A 16,200-nucleotide genomic window follows, 5' to 3' on the forward strand; every position below is an offset into this window, starting at 1 on the left:
TTCTTCACTCTACTCATGACTGGAAACTTCTCTCCTTCTTGTTTATTTTCTGTTGAGTTTCTCCGCATGTTTTTGTCCCTCCCCACAGTCCTCCCTGACTGTATTTACCAAGCTGCCTCCCTGCCTTAGTCATACTCTGCTGGAAAGCAAATCTGAAGTCATCCAATCTTCTTTCCTTCTTTTATTGTTGTTTTTGCAAGGAGAGTTCAAACAAACAAACACCTCCCCAACATCTGGTGCCTTTCAGGAGCCTTTAACTCATGGCCTGAATGAGTATGTGGAAGGAAGAACAGGATGGGAATCCAGCTAACTTGTAAAATCTAGGCATGGACTCAAAGGCACAGACTTATTCTAATTCAAAGTATCGAGAACAAAATTTGGACTTCTCTGCTGATCAGTCATCCCCTTTTAGCCATGATCAAAAAGTTTCTGTGCTTCCCTCCATGCCTGCTGGTGTCACCCACTTCGCTGTGTGGGCACAAGGCCTCCGCTGTGCAAGCATTTATTCTAAAAGGGAAAGAATGCAGGGTCCTGTCTGCAGCAGGACTCACTGGACAAAAGGTCTGGAACCAGAACCGAGGGGCTGTTCCTGTGTAAACCTTCTGTGGCAGGTATCGGGTCCAAAGTGAACTTTGCTTTCTTCTGTCTCGTATTTTAGCATTGACCAAATGGATTTGGATATGTTTGTGTTTCTTTTCAACACAGAGGATAATTAAAATACAATTGTGAATGCTGGTGGATGTTTCACACAGTCATTTGTTCATTAACAAGGTGTTTCCAGGGTAGTTTTGTTTTAGCTCTAGACTTTCAGTTAGGATTTTATTCCTCCAGCAGCAGATTTTCATAGCTAGACTAGAATTGACAGTCTTAGTAGGTGACATTTTAAAACAGGACTACAATTCAAGTGTAGATTTATCTTTTCTGTGTCTGTTGGGGAGAGAGATACACATATTCTAACCAGCTGATTACAGTCTTTCTAAAAGGATTATTTTTGTTTACATGGAATAAAGCAAAGGGAAATGATGGTCTATTGTTGTGCCCTGAAAAATGTCTTTAACAGTTAAAATCGTTCTGCTTTATTTTTTATAATTTCAAAAAGGGACACACACAATAAGGCCAAGGGTGCCAGTTGCACAGTGAAGCTTTTAGGTGTCTGTAGGTATTTGTAGGGGCATTATTCTCTTGTGCAGTTCTGGCTGGCAGGGGTGTAAACCTCTCAGACTTTGCCCATCGGTTTACACTGGCACCTCCAACCCTTGACCCAGACAACTCTGCAGTATGGAAAGGTGTATTTTAACTCCATTGGGATACTGTGGGTGTCAGGCACTCCAGCTGCCTAGTGGTGAGTCTCTCTCTCTCCTTCTGTGTGCAAGCAAATAAGAAAATAAATGCAGCGCTAGAATATTCCCCTCTCTGCTCTGTTCCCTTGCAAACATTCCAGCCACCTGGGGCTTTATCCCACACTGCACCGTGGGGTGAGCTACATGCAGCTAGCCCAGAGAGGAAGGGTAAAGATAAACTGAAGCAGTGAGTTTAGCAATGCATCAGCCAGGTTATCTCAGCTTCCTGCACCATGCCAAAATTTCCCTGAGTTGGCTCTTTGATGCTTGGCCTCTTTGTCTTTAACCCCAGAAAGACCAGAGCGGTGTGTTTTACCCTTCCATGTGCTATGAGCCTCTCAAAGGAGGGGGTGGGCCAACAGTGCCCACAGGGCAAGTGTGGAAGGAATGAGAGTGGGCAGCTGGAAGTCAGGGGGATGGGACACTGCAGAGAGTGCTGTGATGGCCCCAGGGCAGTGCAGGAAGACTGGGGATGGAGGGAAGCTGTCTAAAGCTGATCCAGTGGGAGACAGAAGTGGGTGAAGAAGATTCATGGCTATATTAGAGCAGGGGAGTGGAGTGCTAATATACTGGTGGCACGATCAGGTATCTGGCAGCGTTTCTTTGCAGCGAAGCCAAGCTGAACATTCTGCTGCATAAATGATTCCTTGCTTTGCAGGAGAATTTCTGCCAAGTCCCTTCCTCTTCTGGCTCCCAGGTTTGGGTGTCTTGCTCAAGTCATGGGGCTTCCAACCACTTTCCTGGCCGCTGCAAACTAAGGTGGTGCCAGTACTTCTAAAAACAGCCTGTGCTCTCTCCTCCTCCTCTTCACTTTGGTGAATTCCTGCCTCCTCTCTTTCAAGCAATGCTTATTCAGCTTTCCTTACTAGACTCTCGCCCACTCTGGAGCATACCGAGTTCTGACCTGAGGAGTGGAGTAGGTAATGCAGGAGGGGCAATTTTAGGAAATATTCAGCCTTCCCTGCTATTATGAGACAGGTCTGACTGCTTTGAGCTGCTTTCTACCTTCAGCACTTGCTTTATTGTCCCAGCAATGCTTAAATGAACTCTTTTAAAGCTTTGTGGGTTTTATTCCTATCTGAGGGGAAACTTGCATTGTTGAAGATCTGGCCCAGTTCCTGTGTACTTTAATCAACACTCGGCTGGGCTTGAAACTGTAAGGACTGGGGAGGGCAAAGACTCCCCCAGGGACACAGAGCATCCACCGATGGGTGCAGGTAGGGAGGGTGATAGGGAAAGGAACATTTAGTGGTGGCTGCAAGCAGGGAAGGGCTCGTGCCCCACTGTAGCAGGGCCACAAGCCGTCTGTCCCCACACACGAGCAGCGACAGTCGTGGGGGCCCCCCAGGCTGGTGGCAGCAATGGGGTTCTCTCACCCTGGCAGGGGCCGTGGGGCTGTGGCTGCTGCGAGCCCGAGCGGGGGTGGCGCTGGGCTCAGGGGGCTGCCTTGGGCCCGGCCTGAGCTCCTCAAGCACAGCAGCGCCCTGTGGGTCGGGGGGAGGTCCGTGGGTGAGGAGCAGAGGCGGGGGGTGCCCAAGGCAAGTGGCTGCCCGCGTTGTCCTGTGTGTCAGACTTGATTAGATTTGGCTGGCGCTGGGGCGAAGGCCCCCACGCTGCGAGGGGTGGGGTCTGGCTGGAGGGGCAGAGCCAGACCCTCCTTTTATGTGCTGCTGAAAAGTGGCCTTTGTTGTGGGGTTGGCCGGCTTTGTCCCCTCCTGGAAGCAGTGCCCCTTTCTCTGGGTTTCAGCCCCCGAGAGAGGTGAGCAACCCAGTGTTTTTGTGTCAGATTTGAGCTCTGCCTTGTGCCAGTGCTTGGGTGTCGCACTGGCCCCCCGGGGGTCGAGAGAAGCATTTTTCCTGCTAGTTTGGAGTTGTTAATTTGAAACTGCATTTGGCGAGGATCCAGCAAGGTGTTAAGCTACTTTAAATCGGGACTTCCCCCCGAGTCCCTCCCCTGTTTCTTCACCCCTTTGTGAAAGGTTTAGAACAACTGGAGACAGAAACTCAAATAAAATCTGCTCTTCCAGGCCTTTCTGCAGACATGTCCCCTGCAGATTGACTGATTCGCACTCAGCAATTTCCCATAAGGATTTCCATCCTAAGGTTTTGTCATTATAGTATTAATTTTGAGCAACATAACAGACTGGGAGTAAACAGCCCTTAGTTGACTTTACAGACTCCTGAGCACCAGAATCGATAATTGTCCAGCCAGCCCCTACTGCTTACCAAAATCTTCTTGTGTCAGAAAGCTGCAAGATGTATACCCCACAAACCAGAACTCGGTGGGAGGGCAGAAGGTGGGTGGGGTGTTCCAGAGAGCATCTTTCAGACCATGGGTCCCAGGGGTCTTGTCTCTCTACTATGGGATAGACCTGGACTGAACATGCAGCCGTGTCCAAGGACAGTGCACGGTCAGTGCTGTGCTGCTTTCCGGTCCTGTAGGCTTTGCTTGCCCAGCAGTCCCTTTGCCACCTTTTTGCCCATTGCATCTGCAACACATTGGTCCCTGTGCTGTGCTCTTCAAAGGGTTTTCAAGCATCATTTTAGCTTGTCCAAGGCCAGGTAGCAGAAGGACAGTGAAGCAATTTTCAGATGAGAATGGGCTTTGTATTTACTGTGTATATGCATTGCTTTGGTTAAAATCATTTTAAGAATATAGCAGCTGGAGCACTGGCTATCTTTCTGTAGGCAGTGGATCTTTAATTTGACCCGTCTCTCCTGTGGTTCCTTTGGGAGTCTGAGAATGATAACTGACCTACAGATGTCTTCTCTGCAGACTAATGCTCTCGTTGCCCTGGGCATGCATAAAGATTTGGCACTGCAGGGGTTAAATAGCTCGAGAAGGGTGGAGGATTCTTCAGCCAAACCCAAACTGATTGCACCTGGTTTGCTCAACCTGTGTGTAAATGACACCATGGTCTTCCCACCCCCACCCCAGCAAATGCCACAGGGGCTGCCAAGGTCTACGTGCAGGCAGGGCTGTGAGCAGGTGTGGGGCCTGCAGCGCTGGGAGGCTCCTGGCCCGGCCGGGGGAGCAGCCGTGCCAGTCACACACACGAGCCTTGGAAGCTGCAATCTCCATGAGCCACTGAAATGACAGGGAGATGAAGTCAAAAGTCCCCTTTGTTAACGTTTGCAGCCTCTTGTTAAACGTACTGTCAGCTACTGACAGACCTTAGTAGGGTCTGTCCTCCTGAGCAGCAAAAGGGCAGATTTTGGTGAGCGTGGGTTGGGCAGCCTGCTCAGCCCGGGAGGGCCTCTGTCTTTGTGCAGTGCACATGGCCCTGAGTTCCCAACCAGGCTGGTCTGTGGCAAGGCCCACTCCTGGCTTTGCTCAGCTGTGCCTCTGGGACAGTGCTGGCTGAATGTGGAGAGGAACTGGGAGCGAGGAGGTTGCTCATGGATGTGAGCATTGCTTTGCTGTCACTGGGGAGTAATGAAGGGTTTGGGGCCATAGAGTCAAGACTTGGAATTTAGTCTTTGGGAATTTAAAGGAATTTAGAGTTTTGGGGAATTGCTAAGGCGGCAATGAATTTTTTATAGGAAACTAGGCTGGAAGTGTGTTTAGGCAAGCTGTGCTTCTTTAAGTGTGAGTGCCTTGTGCAGCTCTGAAAATGATCACTATCATGCAGTAGAGAGGCTGAAATTATTCACAGTTATTCTCTCTTCCCCCACCCTGAGTCCAGATGGGGCCAGTCCTTCCTTTTCCAGTCCACACTCACAAAGACACTTGTCACTGGGTCATCCTGCTCTACATATCAACCATCTACATATCAGCCAGGATGTCATTCATTTCTTCTTTCTGTGTCCACCATTAAGACCTGGCATAAATCTGTGGGTGTAAACGAGACTGTTCTGTTGAATGTCAAGTTCTACCCAGCTCCAGTGGAGGGAGTTTGGCCCAGAGCTCCCAAAGCTGACCTGCATATGGGTTTTCTTTGGCATTGTGTAGAGACTCTGAGGTGAGTGGTAAGGGCTGGGGAGATTCCATGTTGTGGCCCAGCTGGCGTGTGCAGCCACAAATAATAATTAATTGGCTCTTTAAGAAGTCTTGCAAACTCTTTTTTCTGTCTGTCTGTCTTAAGCTCCTTTTAATTAACTTCAGTCATGTCCCAACACATCATCTTGGCTGACTCACAGAGCTCACTGTGCCAGTTTTTTGCATTCCTGAAATACACGGGCCGCCAGTGTTGCGAATGCAGCTCCGAGGAAGTCGGGCAGCTCTCCTGGAACTCTGAAATTTTCAGGAACTGTTGTGACATCGAGAGGCAAAGCAGACCAGGCTCTTTGCTTCCTGTGCTGCCCAATTCCCAGCAGTGTTGCTGTCTCTCACTTTACCCACTGACTCAAGGAGCACCTGTGTGGGAGCAGCTTTGTTCCCCGGGAGAGCCTCTTGTTCGGGTTACAGTGCTGGGGGCACACGGCCTTTTCTTCCCCACTCAAGAGCTCGTTTCTTTGTCACACTTCTTATTGCCAAGGGTCAGCTTTCAAGATCGGAGGGCATGTTAACAAGATACTCAGGCATATTCAGTCACCAAACAAAGTCTGTGTGGCAGCAGGACAAACTTTTGTGTCTCTTCACTAGAAAGCTTCAAGCCTAATCTAAGGACCATTTCCTTCTTTAGAGAAATTTGGGGTTCAGGAGTGTCTCTATTGCATTATAACCTGTCTGTGCTCTCACCAGTGCTGATGGAAAGAATCCCAATGTTCCTATTGACTCAAAGCTGTATCAGCAGCTTTTGTCCCTTCATCTCTGTGTTTTGAGCTGGACACTTCTGCATTTGATAACTCAGAGTCAATCTTTAGCACCTCATTTAACAACGTGTTTAATTTACTGAAAATAAGGGAGGTCTTGTTCTAATCTCTTGGTACATGTTTAGCGAGTGCAGCTTTGATAGTGGAGTTGTCCAACTAGGGCAAAAAAAAAAAGTGTTAATATTCAATGGCTAAAAGAGGGGGCAGCATTATGGTGGTGAGGATCTTTATCCATTTGAATAATGTGCCACTGTATTCTTCATTCCTAAGCATTTTTTGAATCAAGTTTGGAAACAATCTTCAAATGAAATTATCATACAAAAAATAAAGGGGGAATTTATTCAGGATGATTCTGTACTCCGTGCTGAAGAAGAAAGGATTGCAGTTTGCCTTCTGCCCTAATGAGATAGGAAGCAGGGCATTGTGATAGCAGCTTCAGGTGCTGTGCCCCAGGCTGCAGGTGAGGAGCCACGAGTTGCCCAGAAAACTATTTTTCAGCAATTTTTTTCAGCAGCTCCAGGAATGACTGCTGAGAAATGATTGCTGTGGTGGCACGTTGGACTGTTATGGTAAATTTTGAATAGGTGTGAGGGAAACACACGTGATAGCTGAGAAAAGGCAAAGAGGCAAAAGGGCCTCAGCCTTTTGTGAAAAAAGGATAAGAAAAACGGAGAAGGTAATTTCCAGCAAGCACCAGGTTGGAGATGGGAGCAAAGTCTGGATTGCTGGGGGCTGTCTGGATTGCTGTGTCTAAAGACACAAGCACATTGCAAATGGTAAGAAGCAGGAGCAGCATTCAGTAATGAGCAAGAAAGTAAAAGAAAACTACCACTGCCTAAAAATGCCTCCTCAGTCCTGTGGCACTCAGGCTAGTTCCTTCTGCATCTGGTGTGTGAGACTTGGCTGTGTGGACAGACTCTGACCCGGCTGCACCAGCACTAGTGTCATGTAGAAGGTTGCTTGTGTTGAAAACTTCTTAGAGAAGTCAAACAGCAAAACACAGTGACAGTGAAAGAGAGAGAACTTAATAAACTGTTAGGAGGGACACTCAGCTCTGGTGCCTGTTCAGGAATTAAGGGTCTGCTGAGACACAAAGGATTTGGGTCTTTCCAGTTCCAGCCTCAGGGAAAGACCAGGTATGTTACAGTGAGTGAATTAAGGAATATATTTCCTCTGACATCCTTTAGAACAAATAACTTGTTTTTAAGGAGCCTGTTAGTCACTGCTTCCTGGGGAGAACACTGCCATGGGTCTGGATGCTACCAGACCTGAGGCAATGTTCACTCCAGGTGCACAGAAAACTGCAAGCCTAGAGGGGGTTGGACCCCAAAGAAGGTGCATTTCAGATGGCTGCCATGCCAAAAGTGCACGGCTGTAACAAAAGTGATTAAAAAAACCTCCTGTCCTGGATGTTATGATGGTATTTTTCCTGAAATTCTTCCTCTAGTGAATAGTAAACATTAGTTTCTAAAGCACTTACTGGGCACCTGTCCCGGAAGAAGTGCTGGAACAGCAAAATTGAAGTGTGCTGTCAGAGCAAGAGGGCTGGACTTGGCCTTGAGCCACTGACAGCCTGTTTAATTCCCTCAGTGAGGGGCAGGAGGAGAAAAGGAAACTGAGTCACTAGTTGTTAGAAATGATGAAAACAGCTACCAGGACCTGCTCACAAAGGTCCTTTGGAGGTAACAGGCCTTTTCTCTGAGTAGGGGCAAGGCTTCACATCACCAAGTTTGCTTAAACAAATCATACACTGATTCGTTGGGTTTCGGTTTTGTTTTGTATTTTCAGCTGAGATTTTCTTTCTACAGACCACTTTTGCCTAGGAAAGCTATGGATCAAGTGTTGATAGTAACACTGTTTATCCTGAGGATCTGGATCATGCATGTGTTTATAAGCAAAAATATGGGCATGTTTAGATCCTTGTACAAAAGTTTGGGATTACATAATGTCAAAAGTAACTAGTGGTAGGGAAAAAACAAAACACACAGCGCTCAGAACTGGTCTGCTGAGCAGCCACCAGCTGCCTTCGGGGAGCTGACAGGGCAGCTCCAAGGCTTCCTGACCCCTTCCAGCAAACCCCTTCCATAAAACAGTCACTGGCTTTGCTTCCCTGTGTCCCCCATGGCTGTGGCTCCCCCAGGGATCCCCGGGCACTGTGTACACAGCGTGACTCACAGCACAGAGAAGGCTGGGAAGTTCTGCTCTCCAGTGTTGTTCCCTCTGCTTCCACCTCGGAAGGGTGGTTCTCACATGTTCTGTGGGGTTGTGCACCAGGTGCTTTCAGCCCACGTTTCCAGTTCCAATGGACTTCAAAAGAGGAAGATACTCCCATTAATGTTTTGCATGATAACAAGTTAGGCAAGCATCATTTTTGGATGGAAGACTTGTTACTGCCAGTGCCAAGTGGGTGTCTGAGTTGAGACTATCAAATGATGTCTGTTGTATTAAATGCTTTGTTGGATTTCCGGCTTGGAAAATGAGGCATGTGCCAGACAGGGCTTTCTGTTTTGGCATTAAAGCAATCTTGGCACCCGGTGGAAACTGTTTACTTTAAAAGCTTAATTTTAACTATAGTTTTGGAACACACTTGGAAATGTCTGCAAATCAAAAGTAACAGACAGGAGACTAAAGCATTGTTTCCTTAACTCCTGTGTCCTTTGAAATACCTTAATCTGCTTTGCCTTATGGGAGCCACTTCTGCCTGGTGCATGATTTATTCACACATTGTTTCTTGCTGAATTGGACAGTAGCTGAAAGACAGGTAGGAATGGAGAGCACAAAAGATCATAATGCACAGCAGCATTTCAAGTCTTTTTAGTATCATTTAACCCTTTCTTGTGACACACGACTGGTGGAAGGGGAACGTGTTCCACCTTGCTGAGCTGTCAGCAGAAGCAGCCTGTGCTGGGATGCTGAAGGACACTTCCCAGTCTGCTGCACAGCCAGTGGACCTGCAGTGCCATGAATTTCCACCCAGCAGAAAGGTCCTTTGGAGCACCAAGCGTGACGCCAGAACACAAAACACTCCATTCATCAAAGCCATGAGCAAGAAACTCTGTGTTTTTGGTTTTAGAAGTAACTTTTGTACGTTTACGACTTTTTCCACATTAAACATCATTTATGGTTTGGAAATTGTTCAGGCAAGAGGCATGTGGTTTCTGCTCCTGAATATCAGCAGCAGTTTTGCTACGTTCAGTCTCTATTTTTTGTTGACATTTTTTTGGCTTTTCACTTGTCCTTTGGGTGGACCTCTTTGGAGAAGGCTGCCCCAAGGAGAACCCATAACCCTCTTTCTAAATGAAGACTGAGTGATCTGCTTAAGGTGAAGATGATTACTTTGGTACAGAGAATTTGGGTTCAGTGCCAGACTTTTGCAAAGTACCTGGTGAAGAAATACCTTTTCTGGGATGTTCCCTCATCAGAGCACTTGCTGGAACAAATTGAGAAGGAGGAATTTCACACCTGGACTTAGAGACAGAAGTTGATAGGTTTTTCCATAGGCAATGTGAGAAGTTATAGGGTAGCTGTTGAATTTTCAGTTAATTCTATTCATGCTGAATAAATGGTAAAAGGCCTAATGATCTAGGAAACCTACAAATTACAGATTTTACTGAGATTTCAAGGGCCTCCTTTTGCAGGCCTTCCTTTGCATAAGTGCTACATTTCAAGGGAGAGTGGATGAAATTACAGAGATTCTCTGTGCTCCACTTGCCCAAGGATTGGAGACCCCTTTTCTGCCATTGTATGGAGTGGCAGTCAGAGGGAGTCCCTGCTGCCAAATAAAGGGCCCTGATTAGAGGCCTTAGTTTATGTCCCTGCTCCTGCCTCGATGAGGAATGAATAAAAGACATGTCCTGCCATGTGTTAGGGCTGTTTTCTTCACTCTTTGGCCCTTGGCATTGTGGCCCAGTGGCTCCTGGTGCTGGGTGTCTCTGTTCTGGTGCAGTGCTCTTTCTTTGAGACTGAAGCTTGCAAAAGTTCCCTCCAGCAATAGCCCATGGAGAGTTGCCTGGAGCTCACAGCAAATGATGCCTAGTGCCTCTGGAATTCAGGATAGAAACCTGCTTGGAGGGGAAGGGTGTTGCAACTATATTTTTTACAATTGTTTCCTCTTCAGTGTTTGTATTCTTCCATTACTGACCATGTTTATCCATCTGCTGTTCAGGGTGAACAGGAGCACTAAATTTCATGGAGGGAAAACAAATTTTTTAAGGAATTTTTTGTTTTGTTTCCCTTGCCTAAGCTTTTTGTGTGTGCCTACTTTGTACCCCAGCTGCTTCTGCAAGTCTAATATGCCTCTATTTGTACACCCAGTTTCTCCTCCCCGGGCCAGGGGCTCAGAGCGTTTCTGTCCCAGGGCAGAACAGCCTGTGACAGCGGGGTTCCATTCCTGTCAGGACCACAAGCCTACAGGGTGGTGCAAACTCTCCCAGCTCAGTCTCCAGGTTGTGATGGTTTCCCAATAATGGGAAGAGATGATGAAAGCAAAGAAAGACGCACAGATGGGGAAAGATATCTCAGGGCTGCCAGGGCAGCTGTTCGAGATCCCGGAATCAGATGGAGACAGAGCTCCACCACCCTCAGCTTCCCCACCCTCAGCCAGCCCATCTCCACTGTGCAAAACAAAACCAGCCCCACCCCAGCCGTGCTGGTTTAGCTGATGGTCTAGTTAATAAATGGCAAATTCCAGGGGTAATCCTGTCAAAGCCTTCCTGACATCCTCATTGATAATACTAACCACAAAGGGCTCCCCTGCTCATCCGATTAATACCAGAAGAATTCTACTTGATTAGGTTATTACTGAGGGGAAATGTAGGAAAGATAAATATTCCAGGGAAAAATCAGGCTTTAGACAAGGGGGAAGGTCACAAGTGTCCATGGCTTGTAAAGTTTTTCACCTGGTGGAGAGGGAGAGGTTTGTGATCCCCTGCTCCCTAACAGAGCAAAGGATGGGTGTCCCACCCTGCTTTGCCTGCAGCCCATCCATATCATGTTGATGGGAGCACTGGGAGCCAGGCAAGTGCCTACGTCTTGGAAGGGTTGGAGACTTTGAATGTAAAGTCCCAAGGGCAGAGAGCTGTGTAATTGTTTCCTTGAGAAGTCTGCAAGGCCAAATTAGTGCAATTTGGGATCTTGGCACACAACTGAGAGCAGAGGGAGGAGCAGAGTTTTTTTCTCTTGTCTTCGTACCATACTCCTTCCCTGGAAAAGCCAGGATAGTAGTTTGGAGGCTGGGTAAGAAATACAGTATTTTGGGAAAGATACTGGGCTGCTGCTCTCTTATCTTTTCCAGAACTGTGGTTCTTAGTTATGTTGAGATGTCAGTTGTTCATGCTTCTCAAGCTGCCTGCAGATCCAGGCAGGCGTCATAAGATTCCCCACACTTGGGCTTTTAAGTATTTATCACCCTTCAGGCTTCTTGACATGATGGGGGGGCTGGGGGGGAGCTTTTTAAATGAATGTCAAGATTGTGATACAGAAGACTAGTAGAGCAGTTCTTCATCCTCTGTTTTCTGGTACCAGCATCCCTGTGTCTTCATCACTGGGAAGTACAACATGTTTGGTCATGTAGATATGATCAGAACAGGAGCAAACACTTGGGCACACCTGAATGGTTGTTTGCTCTGTGTGTTTCCCTGGCAGCTCCCTAAAACTGGAATCTGCTTTACTGACCAGAACAGGTATTAATGGGAAAAAGATATGTGGAGGAGATAAAAGATAAAAGGGTTTTTGGGGTTGGATATGGTTAGCTCGTGTGTGTAAATAGTTGATGGTGGGAATAAAGAGGCAGGAGACAGACTCTTGAGGATTTCTACTGTGAGGGTGTTTGAATATAGGAGCAGGTTGCCCAGAGAGGCTGTGGAGTCTCCATCCTCAGAGGTAATCCACAATCCACATGGACATGTGCTGGGAAACATGCTACAGTTGAGCCTGTCTTGAGCAAGGGGGTTGGACCAGATGATCTCCAGAGGTGCCTCCAGTCTCAGTGATGCTGAGATTCTGTAACTACACTTGCAAAATGCCTGTTAGAGGGTAGTTGTGATAAGCTGACTTGGGAGGTGAAAGCAGCTCCAGAAGCTCTCACAGATCGCTGGAAATATCCTAGTTGAAAACAGCTCTCCATATTTCTAAGCTGGTTTTTTTCCAGGCCATGTGGAACATAGCCTGCAGACTAATTGATAATCTCAACTGGGGAAAGGGGTGAATTGTAGCACTGCAGCAAAGTCCGTGGAAAGAAGAAATTTGTGAGCTGGCTCAGTTATTGGAGATGATCTGGCATGTAGTTACACTTCACTCCCTGCCCCCAAAGTGTGGGGCTGTGCCATTCTCTCTCACAGCAAGCTTGGCACTTGCCTTAAGGTATGAGAAGAGGATCTAGGAGGTCCAGAGGAGGAGAACTGAGAGAGCCTGAGGCTTTTAAACGAGAAGAGTGAGGGAGAAATGTGATAACATCATGAAGTAGCAAAGGGCTGCAGGGACAATACAAGTAATACAAGGAGAATGGGTATAATTTGTTCTCCATATCAAGGGCATATTGGACAAATTTCAAGGTTTTTAACTACAGCAAGACATTAGAAAAAAAATGTTATAGCAGTAAATATAATGAAGCCCTAGAATGAAGTGCAAAGGTGCCTGTGGGGTCTGTGAAGGAAATATTTAAAACACAGTATAAAAATTTCAGTCAAGGATGGTGGACTGAGCTGACCTGCCTTGGAGCAGGCAGATGGATGGAGCAGAAAGTCCCTTTTTGTCCTCAGCTTCTGTGACTCCTGGACAGTGGGAGTTCATATGCAGCAGGGAGCTTGCCTATAGGAAGAGGCTCCTCTTACTGTCCCCCACTTAGATTGTAAGTCACAGGGAAAACAAGAGAAATACATTTTACTCTGTAGTTTTCTTACCACTGGACCTTCTCAGGACAGGAGATGTACCATCTTGTGTGGCTTTTCATGTCTGAGGATGTCACCAAGTTCAGACTTAGTCCTGGGTCGAGCTCCAGCTTTGCAGGGAAGCTCAAACCAGAACTGGCCTTTTTGTTGTGCTGAATGCTGGTTGATCTTATTCCCTTCCTATTTCACCCTCCCACACCCTGTCCCAGACCACAGATAACATTTTTAGGCATGCTCTGAGTAAGCAAGAGGGAATGGATCCCACTGGTAAGGGAGGTAGTTGGGTAGATGAAGTTGCTTGCTTTAAAACATCATCTCTAGAACTTTCCTGGCTTCAAAATCAGCGTTGGGAATTCACTGGCAGCTGAGCAGGGATTTTCAGGCTTTCACTGGGTTCTGAGTTGGGAAACCAAAATCCCTGAGGAAAAGAAGATTCCAAGTCCCTCTCAGGCTCCAGGTCAGATAACCTTTCCAGCCCATGTCCCCTTTGCCCCTTCAGAGGAAGGCACTGGCCTCAGCAGTGTCCTGCTTTCTGCAGCCTGTGCTTCAGAGGAGCCTTCCTGAGTGTGGGTGAGCGTCACTGTGCCCCAAGAGCCAGAGCCCTGTAACATGCTGAGAGAGCAGACTGTCTGGTCCTGGCATTTCTTTATATTCCAGCCCACAGCCATTCCCTTTCTGAGAAACCTAACCACTTTGTGTCCTTTCTTCCCTCCCTCTCAGCTCCCTGGACACGTCTACTGCCATGAGATGTCTCAGCCAAGGATTTTGAGCCAAGATATGAGGGAAATGGTTTAACCAGATGTGTGCCCATGCCTGTGACACTGAACTTTGAGATGCTGATATTTAAAAAGATTGCCATCTCCCCTGCCTCCCAGCAGCAAGGTGAGTATGGGACAGCAGCATATCCAGAAAAACGCCTCTTTTTCAAGGGGAAGGAGAGGAGGTTATAATTCGACTGCAAAAATTTGCTCCAGGCTGAAAACTTGGCAAACAAAAGCTTAACTTAGGAGTGATTTAAAAGGAAACAACAAAAAAGCATAAAATAAATCAGGGCAGTCATTTTGGGTGGAGATGAGGGTCCAGAGCTTAAAGATCATTCTTTAGTGGGGGAGGAGAAGGAGCGGCTCAAGACAGAGTTGTATTTGGCTCTCAGCCCTACTACAACTAAGCCTTTCAAAGCAGGAGAATAAACTGAATACAGTCCCTGGCCTCTCCCTTCACCCATTTGTCAGAGGAAAGCAAGGCCCCCTGTACTCTTTAAGCAGAGTGGATGCAGATAGGGTGGCATTAGCTGAATTCCTCCTATTGCCACTTTCTAAATGTGGATTTCCCTGTACCTTAAGTTGTAAAAGCACATAAAGTCATTGAGGCTCAGCTTGCCCAGGAGATAAAGAGGGGCAACTGTTGCTTTCAGCATTGTGACTCCCCTCAGGCCCCCTCTCTCTGTGCTGTACCACACCTGCTGCTCAGCATCTGTGCCCTGCTTCTGCCTTCAGCACTGCACAGAGCCACTGCACACCATGCTGGAGACCTGAGCAGGAGGATGGCTGCTCCTTACAGCCCTTACCTGGGCTGACTCCTCTACAGTCCCAGGTTCACAGAGCTAAGGAAGAGGAAGAAGAGCTGAGTGGCTGCACAGCAGCAGAGACCAGAACACAGATCATGCCTCTGGAGGGAAGGCTTTTCCAGACTATTACCTAATGTTTGTGGCACACGTGATTGGCAGCACACTTGGCACAGGCCTTGGGAAACAAAGACAAGGTCCAGCCAGTTACTTGCCTTTTGTCATCTCCAGACCCCTGGGCCCCTCCAGCCTGTGTTCCAGTGCATAACTGCATTGCAGGCTCCCTTTGTGGTTCTACGACTGATTTTCCTGATGGCCTGGAGTCTCCACACATCAAGTTAGGGAGCAAAGTATAATGGTGGCATTTTAGACAAACTCCTCCACCTACAGAGAAGGATTTCACAGTGGAGTGGGTTAAGCACTGGCACAAGTAGCCCAAGAACTGTACAAAAGCTCCATCTTTGGAGATTTTCAGACCTCAATTGGATGAGGGTCTAGAGCAACCTGACATGGCTTTGCTGACTCTCCCTATTGCTGTGCACAGTTCTAAAATAGCCATCCCCTTGGCTGCCTGGTGGAGTGCTTTGGCTGTAGCAGGTACCAAGGAGCTATAGGCTAAATGAATGATCAAAGGCTCCCTCCCACTGCATGGTTTCCCTCCCAGGTTCAGTTCCATCAGCTTCAAGTGACACGGGCAGGTACGGTTACCTAGTTCTGCTCAGAAGAGGCCTTCTGTGAAGAGCAGCACAGCTTAAACCTCTCTGGCTTTTGTCACAGGCTTCACAGTTTGCTCGCAAATATTTTTGTATGTGTTCACAGCTCCTCCCTGGCTGAAGAACTTAGTGCTCTCCAGCAGCTGACAGTGCCACATTTTGCTTCATGTAAAAGAAATGCACTTTAATTCTGTTTTTTCTCCAGGTAGAACCAGCCACTACCAAAACTTTCAGAACTAGGTCTGTTGATTTGATTTGATTTGTGCTTCTGGCACTTTTGTTCTTGCAGTATTAAGAGATTTCTTACCTTTACTGGTACACTGCATGATTTGAGACCTGGTCGTCAGTATCTCAGTAGAGTCCTTTTTTGACCTTTCTGAATATCTCAGTAGTCAACTACTGAGATGTTGAGGGAGGCTGTTCAAGATGCTGATGCTTTCATGTATTGTCATTTCTAGGGAGGACTGAAGCCACTGAGCGTGGAATCCAGCCCACCTTCCACCTCCCACCTCCCCGAGTGCAGCCAGAACATCTACAGACTGATCTACAGCTGCTCCCAAGCACTGCAACTTCCACTTGTCTACGTTTTCAGGACACAAGCCACTCCAGGAAAGCTGCTTTTGAAAAGGTATGTCATCTCTTGTTTAGATTAAAATAAAATGAAAGAGGGGAAAAAAGAAAAACATTTGCCTTTGGCATCAAAACAAAGCAAGTCTTTCTTTTCCCTAAGCTTCCTTAACTGTGCTCTGTGCAAAAGAAAATGTAAAAATGAATGGGGATGAAGGTAAAGGCAAGGTACTGGCATTGGAGATAAAGTTAATCAGAGCCCAGCAGAAATAATATGGAGTGGAAGAAGTTTAACAAGTTCATTTTATGTGCCACTGTGTCATGCTTCCCTTTGTTGCTCAAGAATGTTGCTTCACTGGTTCCTAGGGTGTGAA

The 16,200-nt window shown here is 47.1% G+C and overlaps 1 long non-coding RNA gene across 1 annotated transcript in view; it reads left to right on the top strand.

Moving 5' to 3' along the window:
• The window catches only part of LOC108640337, an 83,773-nt gene extending 69,924 nt beyond the window's left edge, over positions 1-13,849 (top strand). Inside the window, exon 3 of the long non-coding RNA XR_001921104.1 lies at positions 13,703-13,849. This is a non-coding gene — a long non-coding RNA (uncharacterized LOC108640337). The remainder of the gene's footprint in view (positions 1-13,702) is intronic.
• The last annotated feature ends 2,351 nt before the right edge of the window (positions 13,850-16,200 follow it).

This window comes from Manacus vitellinus, unplaced genomic scaffold (genome assembly GCF_001715985.3).
Source record: "Manacus vitellinus isolate BGI_N305 unplaced genomic scaffold, ASM171598v3 scaffold_31_pilon, whole genome shotgun sequence".
NCBI classification, from domain to species: domain Eukaryota; kingdom Metazoa; phylum Chordata; class Aves; order Passeriformes; family Pipridae; genus Manacus; species Manacus vitellinus.